Below are 15,419 nucleotides of genomic sequence, written 5' to 3' on the forward strand. Positions count from 1 at the left end.
TTTGCTGTTCCTCAGATTTTACCTTGGGTTAGTTAATGAAGCAAGAATATGGGCTTTAAACTTTTAAGTCATGCTCCACAGTTGTAAAATTTCCCTTTGTCTTTTATTATGCCTTTGTCATTCTCTTCATGCTGCTTTTATTCAACATCTGACAATATCCTCTCTTCTTCTGCCCTCTCCAAAGATAGGAAATTACAAATGCAACCTCTAACATTCATGTGGCTAACCTCCTATGCTGCCAGTCACAGAGGCAACACTGTTGTTATGTCCTTGGCTATTTTCTCTCTCTGGGGAAGGGGATGATGACTTCTATGTTTATACACTGTTAACACAACAAGGTCTCTTTCTCAGCCCACTGTGAAACCAGTTCAGTTCAAGCAATAAACCTTAAGCTGTGTCTAAAACCTCTGCCTTCTTTTAGAAACAGAAACAAAACAAAAACCTATATAATTATCTGTTTTACAAATACAGACATTAAATTACATTCTTTAGCCTCACACTAGTTTTGCCTTTTTTCTTTTCAAACACCTTTTGCAATATACAAGGAATTAATAAGGGTATTAATTAATACGGGTATTAATAAGGAATTAATAAGGGTAAAAGTTTATTATTATCTCTTTATCTTCCAATAAACTACAGCACTGACAAAGTATACTTTCATCTTTGAAATCTACCCAGCTTTCCAAGTGCAAAAGGTGAATTCCCACCTTAACTTTTGTTTTAAAATAAGAATGCTGCTACTTTTAGTATTTTACTAGAAGTGTTTAATTAAACTATGAAAGAAAACAGGGTCATCTGTTTTCTATGGATGCCTTCTTCAAATAGAAAAAAAAATTACTTAAAGCTAGAAAGAGCACTCTCAAAATGTTTTTCGTATCTATTTTTTTCTAACTTTATCACACGCAAATAGAAACAGAAAAAAGAAGAACATTTTACTGTTTGAAGGTATTATCATTCACTGACCTCTGGAACCTGAATTAGCTTCCCCTTTCTAGCTCACGTATTTTCTACATTTCCATTATTCAGTGTACTAATCCTACCTCTCGTGGGACTGAATTCTCCACCTTCTCAATCAAAGTCTCCTGGATTATTGTATTTCCTTTTTTCTTTCTCACCATTCACTATTTCCCAACATTCAAAAGTTATTCTTTTAGCAACCCTTTCAATAGCTGCCTTTTCTGACCCCAGAAGTCTTTGAACTGTATTAAAAATTATCTATTAAAATGCTGTAATTAATAAAACCACATTAGAATACAAAAAAGGAATTAAACTTCTAATTATAGCCACTGAAAACACTAAACACATCCTGTGTGTATAAAATAAGGAAAACAACTTCTCTGTTATTGTCATGGATTAAAACTACTGACCACAGATATAGTATGGCTTAAACTATTGCCAACAATTTCTGTATGAACATGTATATCATCACCAGGAATTTTTAGAATTTCTTCACTAAAGCAAAAAACCCGTATCTATTTTTGTATGTGTGTGTGTGTGTGCATTAAATGTCCTATGTCTTGCATAATTTGGTAATTATCTGGTGCACCAGAGCAACAGATTTTATAAGACTATCCTTTTGCAGGATATTAATATATTGGCAACACTGCTGTACTGTGCTATTATCAGTGCATGTAAGACTAATTCAGTACTTTCTCCCTTTCTTTGTCCACACTTCCTTCCTATGTATTGTTCTGCTATATTTTTTGTATTGTGAATTAGGTTACAGGCAGATACTATAGCCTAAAAAAGTTATTTTTGTCCTCATTTTATACCTGACAGAGTTTGTAGATGTTATTTTATTTAGTTCAAAAAGCTTTTTATGACAGTCCACACATAATTTATTACAGCTGGATCAGGATATTTCATTTTCCCTGTGCCTGTTTGGTACCGCTCTGATGTCTCCAAACTTTTTTTTCCACCATCCAACAAAAAGACTCCCAAATCCAAACCTCAGGAGTCGCAAAACAAATTCTCAAGCACAGCACAAGCATCTAGAGCCATAGTAAAGTGGACTCTGATTTGTTGCAGCTCACACACCAGAGGTGTATGTAACATTAATCTGGTACTCTGGGTACATGTTTACTGTGTAGCTGTATGTATATTAGATAGTATTGCAATTACTTCAACATATTTACAAAATTACTTGGGCATTTTACACCCAACATTTAAAACAAGACCTTCTAAACAACAGATTTACAAGGTCATCTGGTATCACGCCTGGACAGCAGTGCTGCAGCTACAGTAACTCCATTAGTAAAGCTACATTTGGGGTTGCAGTTGTCTCCTTCCTTAAGCAAAGTTTTATTCCTTCAGAAATGATATGGGGCAGATCATAGCATCCCTTCATATAGACTCTCTAGAAGAAAGTTTTACCCTGCTGTATTTCTTTTCAAGCCATGTTTGAAATGCTCCAAACTTTCTGTGCTTTTGTGTTACTGAGGCAGTGACAACTTGGGAGTAAGGTACAGAAGAAAACTTACTTTCATCTCTTAGGGTCAAGCTGTACATTTGCACTATTTATGGTCAAAATACTTTGCTTTAGTCTACTTCAGCAGCTTGGAAGAAAGCATACACAAAATTTGCTCACAATATTTGGCTAATTCTTAACTTGAATGAGAAGATTGAACACTTGAGAAGATCTCTGCTCCAAAAAGCAGCTGCTTTATTCTAACAAAAATAGAATGTAGCTCAAAAAAGGCTTTCTTTCAAGCACACAATCTTCAGATATTATGCATCAGCATGCAGAGTGTGTCTGTCAGATGTTGGAACAAAGCTTTAAATTGTACCATCTAACTTAATTCTCAAGACAGGGTCAGCACATTCATAGGGTTGTGGGGTTTTTTTTTTCATCTTTGAGAAGTCCTTTAAGTAATATTTATTTAGCTCCTTACATCTTCATCAGCACTGATTCTTGGTTTTCAACTCCTTGAAGTCCAGATTTTCCCAACATAATGCAAAACAGCGTTATATTAAAATGTGTGATCGCCAAAAGAATCACAAAATTGTCAAAGGCTACTTTTTAAATCAAGACTTGTTTTCATATCTCCTCACTTCCAGAATTTTATTTCAGTGGCAAGATGAAATAGAAAAATAAAGGGAACAGAACAAAAACGAATAGAAAAGAAAGGGATTGTTCAGTACATCCTTTTTTACAGTTTAAGTTTGTTACGTAAGTTTTATAGCTCTCTAAATTATCTTTACATGGAACCCACCTGTTTTTTCAGAGGTTTTTTTCTATAAGCACTCTAACCTTCTCCAGGAGAAAGCTCTCAGTGTGTTCCCCAAATCCTCCTTTCCACTTTGCTGCAATCCTTTTTCTTAAGTCACCCCATTCTCCCCTATAAGGGTTTCTGTGTATTTTCCAAGTGGAATTTTCTCATTCTTATGAATGTGTGTGTGCTTTCAGATCTCCTTTTATGCCAAGGGTGCTTCTTGTAGTCCCATTATTTTTGTCATCATGCTTTTCTCACTCCTGTTCTTCCTATCCTTCTCTCTTCTTAAAAACTACCATCATTTATTTTCAGCTGATAAAGCAGAAAAGTAAAACATTCAAAGCTATAAAAACATTTTTAAAAGAGTGAATTAACAATAGCTTCCTATAAAAAGCTTTGTATAAAAATGTTTCCTACACACTCCGAGATCTCTCTAATATCTGAATATGCCAAATTAAAAAAAGTATCCTTCACATCCTTTGAGAAGCTTCAAACAAATGCCAGCAACACTATTTTGTGGGTGCTCTTGATTTTTTCATTCATGCTAGTCACTAGAATAATAAAAGAAAATTTCCATTTAATTTTATACTAGTAAACAGAGATACATACTCATTAATTAAAGTAGCCAGCTAAAACACTAGGATATTTTATGCTAGCACACTGAGCTGCACTGACAATGGGATGTTTACTGAAAAAGGGAATGAACAGCCCAGTTGACACAGTTTAAGATGTGACATTAATCAGCTGTCTTTTGCTGAGCTCATAGGAATTGAAAGGTTACAACTACTGCTGCAGCTTTAAAGCATCCTCATAAAGGCCTGGAAATTCCCCATTCTTCCCTAATTAAGAACACTGCAAATGATACATGGAATGATGAGGCTAAATTCACACAAAATGTCAACTTTACTGCCTCATTCCTAGAAGCATATTTATATTTTCCCTGTGGTGTTTTTTTCCTAGAGATTACTCCTACCAGGCAAAATTCCTTTTTTTTTTCTCATCTGTACTAGAAAACATACAGCAAGTCCCTTACTCTTAAATATGGTTCCTTATCACTGTAGATCATATGCTTTCAGTTAAAAGCATACAGTGCTTATACAAACAGACAAATGATAAAATTTGCTACCCTAGCAATATAGATCTGTGTATTAATTTTTAGGCTTTTGATCTTGAGACTACTAATACAAGATTTCCACTAATTATCTTAACAAAATAGGAATAAAACAACTCTTTTAATAGATGAAACTGAAACATAAATATATCTTCGATACAGTAAACGTAAGAGTCACTTCATACCAGGAAACTGTGGTGTGACAGGAGCAGCTCTTTGGGGCAAAGCAGTTGGTGTTGAGGACCAGCCAGATGCAGAACTCATATCTCAAAGGTACAGCTAGTTTGGTCATGAAGACAGCATGCCCATTAGCAGTCAGAATACACCCTAGGTTTTAGCGCCCCTTGACAGAAATTCACTTTGCACGCTCCTAAAACCACTGCACAATATGAACCAAAGCAGAGCAAGTGGTGGCAACTGGGTGATTCTTTTCAAAAATGCATTTCTGACCTTAACCAAAATAAAATCCATCAAAATCAGAATACCAGAATGTAGAACCATTTAAGCTAGTAATAGGATTTTCCAAAATAAAAGGGTATTTTAAATACCAGCTTTTTTCAGAGTTCAGCAGTGTTATCCTGGATCATCAACAGTCTCCCTTCCTCCTCCTGAGGTTCACTGTAAGCTTTCTGGGGTTTAGGAATTGTCCCTACCTTTTCCATTATAATTTTTGCCAAATCAAAAGAGAGAACATAAGAGAGACAGACATATTTTATGCCTTATTTTCAGACAATGGTTTGATTGCTGCCCTGAATTAACTGGTAAACACATTCCATATCATAGCAAATATCTCAGCTCACTTCCCTCCTCCTCTTCTTAAGAGGGTTCAAAATAATATTCCCAAGGGAATGCCTAACCATTTTATTGTTCTTTAGCTGAAGCAGGTTGTTTTGCATGGAGGGATGAGTCAGTGGGTAAAATCATTCACTGTCTATTAGCCAGCATATCTACTGTCTTCTGACTATTTTACTATTCTTATTTAAAGGAGCTTTTCAGTCTCTGTCTATGCTATACCCAGAAAGCACATAAACAATAACAGGTCACTAGCTCATTCAGTGAGAGAATTATTAACAGATTAATAGGCCACAGCTCCCAAATCTCAATCTTTTTGTATTTTCTCATAATTACCTTTAAATGTTAAGATTCTTGAAGTTACCATTACATGAAAACAAACATTTTAAAGACCTTCAAGAAGTTTATTACCACCAGCAAGTTACAAAACAAATTATTTAGAACATCATTGTGTTCTGCAATTCCTCTGTCTTGTGCAATACATTTAGCTAAACAAGCAGTGGAGATATTAAGCAGTAGGAGAATGTGGTAGGGCAAATGCATATTCAAGTGATTCAAAATGTGCTTGTAAATATTAGTATCTCACATGTATCCTTATTTATTGCATTGGATTGGTTACAGATTTAATATTCATTATGTCAATGACTGTATCACTCTGCTGACACCCTTCTCTTTCCCAAAATAAGTATGTGATGTGATTAACTCACTCAAAGTACACTTGTGGGTACTGTCTATAAATATGGAGTTATCTTGCTATTTTATCTTCTTTTTGACATTTTTCTTCAGCTATTTATATCACATCTGAAAGGATAACATCTGCCCTTCCATCTTCATGAGATTAGTAGCTAGAAAAAATTTTGATATCTACAGATTCCAAGGTTTTCTACACATAAAATCTTTTGGTAATGTTTGTCACAGCTGAAATATACTTAAGACTTTTCAAACACGCACAAAGATGTTTCAAACCACTGAACCAGATAATAATTTTCAACAGTTACCAAAGCCACATTTACTACAAAATCTAAGATAAACTTAATTGCTACTAGAATTTAACAATGCACTATACATTTTAAAGGTTTTGTGAAAATCTTTTCAAAAGCCATCTTAAAATTCCATGTAATAGTCATGCATTTTCTTGGTAGAACTGATTGTAATGCTCTTGCAGTTATATTCCCACACAAGCTATCTGCTGAGCCATTTTTAAGAGGATGGAACTTTTCTGCTACAGAATGCTAAAATCCAAGTGATGAGATACTCCTTTGCAGAGAAAGTGGCTGACACAGCAAGAATTGGCAATATCCAGCTGTCTTCTGGGAAATGTGATTAAATGTGGCTACCACTAAGAGAATTTCTGTTTTAGAATGGCAACTGAACCTCACTTCCACTATCTAACATGATGATGAAAAGCAAATCTTGACTGTACTAGAATTCATTACTTGCCTAGCACTTCATAAAACGGCACTTTTTTTTGGTCCCCCCCCCCCGCCTCGACTTTTCTCTCTCCTTGTTCAATATGATTAGATTTTGCCCAGGCAGCGTTAGCAATTTATACTGAGGAGTGACACATTACTTAAAGTGATTATGGCTACATTTCTTTGAAAGACTTGAAAATAAAATCAACCTTGAGAGTAAACATGAGCACTTAATTGAGTAACTATGATAATGTGTTCAAATCTTATACAGAGACTAACAATTAAAGATCTAATTCTTCTTCTGTCATATAGAATATGAGTATAGGTGATGTGCTAAAATAACCTGCAGAGTAATAAAGCTGGACTAATGAGGAATTAAAAGATATAATTCTTCTTTAACTACATACCTTCTAGTTCTATGCAAAATATAAGACAAGAAATATAGTCCTAGGTTAAGAAATTTATCTCAGAAATCTGGAAGCAAGAGAACAGCACTTTGCAACATTAGGGTGCAAAAGGATGCCACCAGCCTCCAGACACACCTTTGCACATCAGGAGTCCCTGTTTATGTCACTGCAAAGCACACACCTTGCAATCTCCTGTTGACTGCTTAATTCTTGATGAATATTCAAATCAAACAAGATTAACAATGGAAATGGGGTTTTTTCAATACTGTTCTCCTGGAAGGCTATCTCATCTAACTCAAGAATTTAATCAAGACTCAAAAGGTTTAAAAATTGAGGTCAGTTACAAGCTTTTTTTTTAATTCATACTTTTTCAGACACTTCCAAATTCAACACATTTTACTAACTAAGTATAACAATCTAAATTTCCAAACTGATTCTTAACTGAAAGTAGTGGTGATCAATTACAATTTATTGATAAATTTGTTTATGGCTCCACTGTCAGCATGAAGTGTCTAATTATCAATACCCAATGAGCTCCTTATTTTGGGAACTCCAGAAGCAGGAAGAGAACTGGATTGACAAAAGTAAATCTGAATGTACATCAGTGCTGTAAGCTATGATTCTTTGGAAGCTACCATGAAGCAACTGTGACACGTATGTATCTTCCTTTTGTGACTTCACTCGAAAAGGAATGTAAAATGAGAAAATTTGCATTAAAACCAGTATTTCTGTGTCTCTTAAATTTCAATATATCATTTTCAATATCCAAAATTCACAGTGTTTCCCAATATTGTGCATACCTAGAAATCAACTTTCAAAAGCAAGAAAGAGAAAGCCTACAGTTCTGTAAGGTGCAAGCAACCTTGTTTCTTCTGTCCTTCCTATACACTACTCCTCTTTCAACCTTCTCACATTCTTTGAGAATATGCACAGGTGTACCCCAAAGAGGATGTATAAAATCTTCCTGTTGTGGTGTGCTGCTCAGAGCTCAAAAACTGCTTCTGTTGCTTTAGCCTTTCATGCTGTGTTAGCATAAAACCACATTCAGTGGCTTTATTTCAATCATGACACTAGCTGATTTCTGGATTTTGCCCAACTGCAGCCAGCTCCCAGCAGAGATTTCTTGCCTCTCAGTACTACAGCAACAGGCCACGTAGGCTGTAATTTCATTTTGTCATGGCTTAGGGAGAGTAAGTCACGATTCAGCAGCAGAGCTATTACCCAGATAAACCATAACTGCAAGCAGATTTTGTTAGAAGCATAACCTAAAGAAGGTACAGAGTAGCAGCAGCATTTTGAACAGCTGCCCATGAAGAGATTTTGCTTCCTTATCCACTACCTTAGAGTAAGTATTATTTATTATACACAAACTAGAGGTTTAGTCATTTAAATATTAGATTGTGTATGTTTAGATTACATGCATTAAAAATGTACAACTTCTATGCTGTCTATGATTTGTTTCCAATTTTATATTAATCAGGTACCTCTTAAAAGTTCCACTAGCAATTGGACTTGGGTGTGTATTTTAACCAAAGCAATTGTTAATGAACAAGTTTGTTTCTAATTTCAGCCATCCAGCTTTTTACTTCAGCAATGTATTTTTCATCACAACAAAGCAAAATGATCAAGACAACTTTTGAAAAGTAGGACTACCTCAGTAATAATTTGATTTGTACGATACAAAGCCTCATAAAAATAAATCTGCTTCATTTTTGTATTGTGTTTGTCTGGCTAGGTTTTGCCAGCAGGGCAGGGGGCTGCAGGAGTGGCTTCTATGAGAAGATGCCAGAAGCTTCTCCATCTGATGGAGCCAACACCACCTGGCTCCAAGAGGGACCCACTGTTGGTCAAGGCTTGGCCCATCAGCAACAGTGGTGATGCCTCAAGGATGTACTTAAGAAGTAGGAAAAACCTGCACAACAGCACCTGGAGAAAGGAGTGAGAGGAACAGCTCTGCAGACACCAAAGTCAGTGCAGAACAAGGAGCAGGAGATGCTCCAGGTGCCAGAGCTGGATTCCCCTGCAGCCCATGGCGCAGCCCATGGCGAGGCAGCTGTGCCCCTGCAGCCCATGGGGATCACAGGGATGCAGAGATCCACCTGCAGCCCTGGAGGAGCCCCACACCACAGCAGGTGGATGCCCAAGGAAGGCTGTGATCCTGTGGGAAGCCTGTGCTGGAGCAGGCTCCTGGTAGGAGCTGTGTCCCCATGGAGAGAGGAGCCCACTCTGGAGCAGCTGTGCAGGCAGGACTCCTGAACCCAGTGGAGCAGGCTGATCCTGAAGCTTCCTGTGGAGAGGGACACAAGCTGGATGGAGCAGCTTGTGAAGAACTACTGCTCTCACACTAAGACCAAGAACATTGTGCCAAGTTTCAGCTTTGGAGAAAACTCTGTATTGCTGGGTTGTCTATGAAAAAGAGCAAACGAAGGTAAGCAGCAAGGGATTTCTTCCTTCTTCTGCATAACAAAAAATAGGGGGAAGAAAATGAACTTGTAAACTAAAAAATTTTTGGACCAAGTGCCATTAAAATGGTTCTTTTTCTTTCTTTCTTTCTTTCTTTCTTTTTTAAGTGTAATTTAAAACTGCAGTGCATATTTAAATCTCAATTTTCTAAGAATATACCACAGGGAAAAGAGACTCTTATCAGGTTTATTTTAACTGCTGTTTTTTTGTCAAAGTTTAATGCAAAGAAAAAAATTATGTATTTCACTTTGCACTCCTAATTGGTAATTTATTTTTACCTTACTTTTTTGATCTATCTCAGTGTTATCTTTCAGAATCAGAAATTTCGTTTTGCGTTTGAAACAACAATAATACATTTTAAAAAATAGCCCTATATTCCATTTTCTTAATTCTTTAAATAACTGGCTGGTATTAGTTGCACTATCATCTTTCAAAAAGAGACTTTTTCAGACAATGTTTTTTCATGTGAAAGACAATGCTATATTGTATTAATAATTTTCTGGTACTTTTTTTAAATACAGTTAAGCTGCACCTAAAATTACAAGCACTATAAGCCCATGATGAGGATCTGGCAGTCAGCACCAGGAAATATTTGAACTGGTAAAATTGATTTTGATGCACAGAAGAATCAAAATACTAAAAGTAAGCATCTGTTCCACAAATACTTTCCAGTGCTTAACCATTCTTTTTCTTTTTTTTCTTTTTTTTTTATTGAAACGTAAGCCTTCCACCTAGACTATGGGAATCTTGTGCCAACTAAGTGCATCTGAGTTTTTGGATTAATTTGGGGATTTACAACGAACTAACTTATTTGCTATTCATAAATCAAGCCCCAACTTAAGTTAATTTCAAGGCTGATTATTTTTGGAACATTTTATGGTATAAATTATTCATTACATAGATGTATTATACCTGTTTGCCAGAAAATAACAGAGGCTGTGCCAACTCATTTTTTTAAATATGATACCTCAGAAGCAAATGCTAAAACACATTTGGCAACACTTCAGCCAGGTGATACTGAGATACACTAAAATTTCACACTTTTTTTACCATCTTGGTAGTGAAACCCATTTCTGTGCTAAGTTCTTAAAACAGGGCACAGGTGTTGTAAGGACTTGTTACATTTTCACATGGCCTTACAGATTTGGTTTATTTTCTCTTGTTCAATTTTAAGGAACTCACTCCAGTGACAATGTTTTACTGCTCCTCACAAACCTAGGAAGACAACAATGACTTCAAAATAACCAAATATTATCCAGCTGCTATATTAAAAAACATCTTTCTTTCTACATCACACAAGAAACCAAAGTGTTAGTTAAACCCTTCTCAAGAAACTTTAAAATACATCAACACAAAAATGTCTAATTCTATCATTCCTTATGACCATATCATAACATAGATCATGATATTCACACCCATGGAAGAAAAATGCAGTTAGTGAATTCCACTATGTAATTTTTCTGTGAACTACCTTAAAATACTCCTAAATTCTGACTGAAAAATGTTGCATGGAAACTGAACATTTTTTCCCATTACAATTAGTTCTGCTTGAAGCAGCAAGTAGATTTATTAGGAGCATTCTTTTATCATTTTTCAGCTGCAGTGCTGGGTGCCATGATGGCAGTACATTTGCTTCTATGTTCTGTCCTCAAAAGAAGATGCAACGATCTTTGTGATTTAAGGTGACGAAATGAGGGCCATCCTTTGGCAGAATATGTAATTGAAGCAAGTCTGAATTAATTCAAAAGACCTGTATAGATTTTTTTCCTATTTTTTAAAATGCGTTTTAGATACAATAATGTAAAACTGCATTGTATTGAATGATAAAATAAGCACATGTAAAACATATTGAGGGCATGATTAAGAACTATATTACTACTGCATGCCAACCTCATCTGTCACATTCAAATAGGATTTTCTTGTGCATACATACACACTGTCTCCCACTTCAGCTCAGAGAATTCAGCATTTTTACAGGCTGGGCCAAGGGATCCAAGCTGGGCAAGAGTAAATGAGGAGAAAAATTACTAAACATTTGAAAATGTTAATTTTGCCTAGCACTCACAGCAGCTCTGAGGTGAGACAAAGATGAAATTCAATTTGTTGGTAACAACTCAACTACTTCAAACATAAGGTCAAACTTCCTTTTTTGTTCTGAAATCATTGCTTCAGTTCTCATGCCTTGCAAACCTTAAATACAGACTTTCTCCTAATTCTCAACCCAAATTAATCCCTTGTAGTGACCCCCAACAGCTAAATCAGAAAAGGCAGGAGTCCTATGAAAGAAAATGAAAAAATCATAGCATGAAGTGATTAAAAGCTGCAAAGTCACACATAGCCAAAAAAGCACTTAAAGCACTGAATGCCACCTCAACTTTGGGATTTTCTAAATTTTGGGGGGTTAACATTAGGTCTTTGGGTTCATTGTTTAATTTTCAACACACTTGTGTGAAACTACATGTGTGAGGAAATGCTTCCCATGTTTCGAGAAAAGTCATAGTGAAAAAGATAAAATTCCATAAACCATAACAACATTGTCACCTACACAATGCAGGAGTGATCAGGCACTTCTGCACTCCACACAGACATTCTTAATCACCAACCTTGTTTTTGATTAGAATAAAATTCCATGGACTACAGGAATTGAATTGTGCACTTTTTTCTTTTCATCTGACCAAATTTAAAGGTTTGAAATACATTCTACACATTAAAATTTTATTTAAGCGTAAAATATTATTTCAAACACTTAATAATGTAATAACAGTGGCAAAATACATTTGCATATTTGCTGTGTGAAAGCAAAATACACCCAAAGAAATGCTTCTACATGGCTAATAAGCAAAATCATCCATGATTTCTTTTGAACACAAAATGTGTACAAAAATATATTACTTGCCAGGGTTGGTGTGTTGTGTATTTGCAGTTCCAGAAAATATTTCCTGAGGGGTTTAGATGAGAATTCCATGCTGACATGTGTACTGACAATTTATTTCCACTGAAAAAATGCAGTACAGTAAAGAAATGAAATAAAAGGAAACTAAACAGAAGTCTAGAGATGAGGCAGCTGATCCTGCAGCACTCAAATAATGACCTGACACATACACTCTGCAGTGCTTTGCAAAACAGATTATATGCAAAGATGAGCAGACAGAAACTTAACTAGCATGGTCAGTGTAACCGCCATGATAATATGTCTAAACTCCTTACTGCCTTGGTCCTTGCTAAAGTTTAAAATTGGAGGAGATGTTTCAAACAGTATTTTTTCACTGGAAGGCCACAGAAAGAAGCCCACATCTAATAATAAAGAGACCTCATGATAAGATCTTATTGTATATAAATGAAAAAATGGTCACACCACATTTATTCCTACCAAATATTACCATGTCATGATATTGAAATATTTGGTTTATGTTCTATTTATCTTTCTTAAATTCAACCAGAACAAGTTGAAACAAGTGTCTATATTAAGCCTGAATACCACTAATAAAAAATACCAGGAAAATCATGATTTCTAGTGCTGTTTGGCAGTCCTGAAGTGCACTGTAATCCTTTCACAGGGTGAATGGACAGTGTTATAGAAATGGAGACCTTATAAGTTTATTTCAGCTTTCATGTGATGTAACAAAATCTACAATGTTTTTGAGATGAGAGAGCTTGTCAGACCTTAGTAGTGAGCATCACCCATTCCAAAGAAGTGACAGCAAGTATTACCAGCAGAGAAGCTGCTGCCCTCATGCCCTGCAGCAAAGTCACTGTCTGCCTATTATTTGACAGGCAGGGTAATATGGGAATATGCTATGTTGGTGGAAAAACTGACACAGTTGCTGGAGAGTCCTGCAACTAGGATGAGCAAAATGGAAGTAGCACATCCAATGTCTGTTCTAGATAACAATTTAAACCACGTGTTTATTACTGCCAAATTACATGCCTTGTACTGCTGACACCTGCAAGTGCTTGGCAAAATCTGAAAACAAAATAGTATTATTTACTGTCAGCAGAATGTAACTTTTCCTGAACATCTAAAATTGAATTTCATAATTAGAAATAAAAACTAACAGCCATTATAAGCTCAGCACTATGACCTCTCTTGTCATTGAAATAGTGTCATTTACCTACCAATTATTTTCAAGGCCCTATAGTGCTAATGAAGATATATTGTTGGGCAATTTTAAAACGTGTATTATAAGTGATTTAAACTGGACCAAAATGGATGAACAAAGTCAAAAGAATGAGAACTAAACAATAGTCTCCTTGGCCAAAGCAGAAAATTCAATCCCATTTTGCTGCTATAATCTATACTAGCAACTTCCCTGTGACACATCAAAAATTGGATGCAGTGAGTGACTGAGAGACTGAAATCATCAGCAGCTCAGGCTTGCAATTCATCCACAGGTCAGGCAGAGTGCAGCAAATGACCCAACTTTCTCTACACTTGTTCACTTCTGAGCACCAAGCACACATTTGAGAGACCACCCCCTCTGAGGAGAGGTAGAAAAAGCCTTATCATATCAGCTCCCCCTGGCAGTGAAAAATCACAGATATACAATACACAATCCTAAAGCCATGTAGAACAAAGAATTTGAAAATTATGAAGTACAAGACAAAGTCCTAGTCCTTTAAAATATAGGTTCACATTATGGCTGACAGGAGTTTAACCTGATACCATATTTTTTGAATTTATTACACTGCATAATATAGAACAGAAAAAAGCTACCAAAAAAAGGCTTTGGGGAATATATAGGGCAATACAGCTTTATCAGAGTAATTTCCCTGCACAGCTTTCTAGAAAAGCTACGTGAAAGTGACTAAACAAAACCACAAGGAGTCCCCATAAGACAATTTTTTCAGTATTTTTCATATTCATTACATATTCACTAAATGCAATTCCAATTGCCTGTACTTGAAAGTGCAAGAGACTTTATTTAGATTTTCTCATTAAAAATCTTTATAAATGAAAATCAGACACAAGAGTATTTTTAAAATTTGTAATAATCACTGATTAACACAAAATGTGGAATCATGCTACTGAAAAATTTTGTTTAATCTTTAAAACATTCTATTTTTCAACACACCTTAAAATTAACACACACCCTGCAATAATTAATGATGAAACTCATAAAGTAGCTAAAAATCATAATTAATGATTAACTCATAAAGTAGCTAAAAAATTGTACCTGATATACAATGTACTAATCTCCAGAAAAACACAACTAGAAATTACAAACCCTTGGATTTTTCTGTTTACTTGCAATTCAAGAATACAAGAGACACAAGATTTTAACTCATGTTATCAGGACCCCATTTTAGTTAAAGCAGGTGACAGAAATTCAATAACAGTTTTAATTCACTCTTGGAATGTCTCTTGCATATAAGTGGTATTCAAGAAAGATTGCTTGATGTCCAAACTGTAGTGGACAGCTAATTTCCTGTGTCTGCCTCCGTAACTCCTTACAAAATAACAATTTGATTAATCCCTCAGGGGGAAACTGAATAACCTATTTTTGCAATTGCAAACCAAAAAATGATACCACTCCCTAAACATTCTGTATGTGCCAATCTTATAGGTAAATGCATGACAGAGTTTAACTATCCAAGTACTCTGACAAATAACACATAAGAACATCTCATCACAGCTGTGTCCCTCTGTATCCAAATACTGAGGTACTTACTAGCTAAAAAATTCTGTGAAATACAAAGTGGCAGTAACATGAAAAATCTTGAAGGCTTTTAGAATACTCTTTTATTTTTACACTGAGGTATCAGATGCATTTATGCACTTCCGAGATGTTTAAATACACTTATGAAATAAATTGGCAAGTGTCTCTTCAGAGAGTATGGTGATGACAGAAAAGAATACCAGTGCTAAAGAAGCTTCTGTGCAGAAAAACAAAGAATCAAAATCTTTAGTTTTTGAAAACTCAGTACTATAAAAGAATTCTATTACTTTCAGTATTATTAAAGATCTAATCCATGCCAGAAATGTAGTTCTAGTTTTACAATGTTATATTTGAACAAGGCATGG

The 15,419-nt window shown here is 35.5% G+C and overlaps 1 protein-coding gene across 3 annotated transcripts in view; it reads right to left on the reverse strand.

The window, feature by feature from the left end:
* The window catches only part of PHF14 (PHD finger protein 14), a 161,019-nt gene that overhangs the window by 38,566 nt on the left and 107,034 nt on the right, over window positions 1-15,419 (reverse strand). The gene's annotated exons all lie outside the window — the stretch shown is intronic.

Source organism: Onychostruthus taczanowskii, unplaced genomic scaffold (genome assembly GCF_017590055.1).
Source record: "Onychostruthus taczanowskii isolate IOZ18803 unplaced genomic scaffold, ASM1759005v1 scaffold59, whole genome shotgun sequence".
Classification (NCBI taxonomy): domain Eukaryota; kingdom Metazoa; phylum Chordata; class Aves; order Passeriformes; family Passeridae; genus Onychostruthus; species Onychostruthus taczanowskii.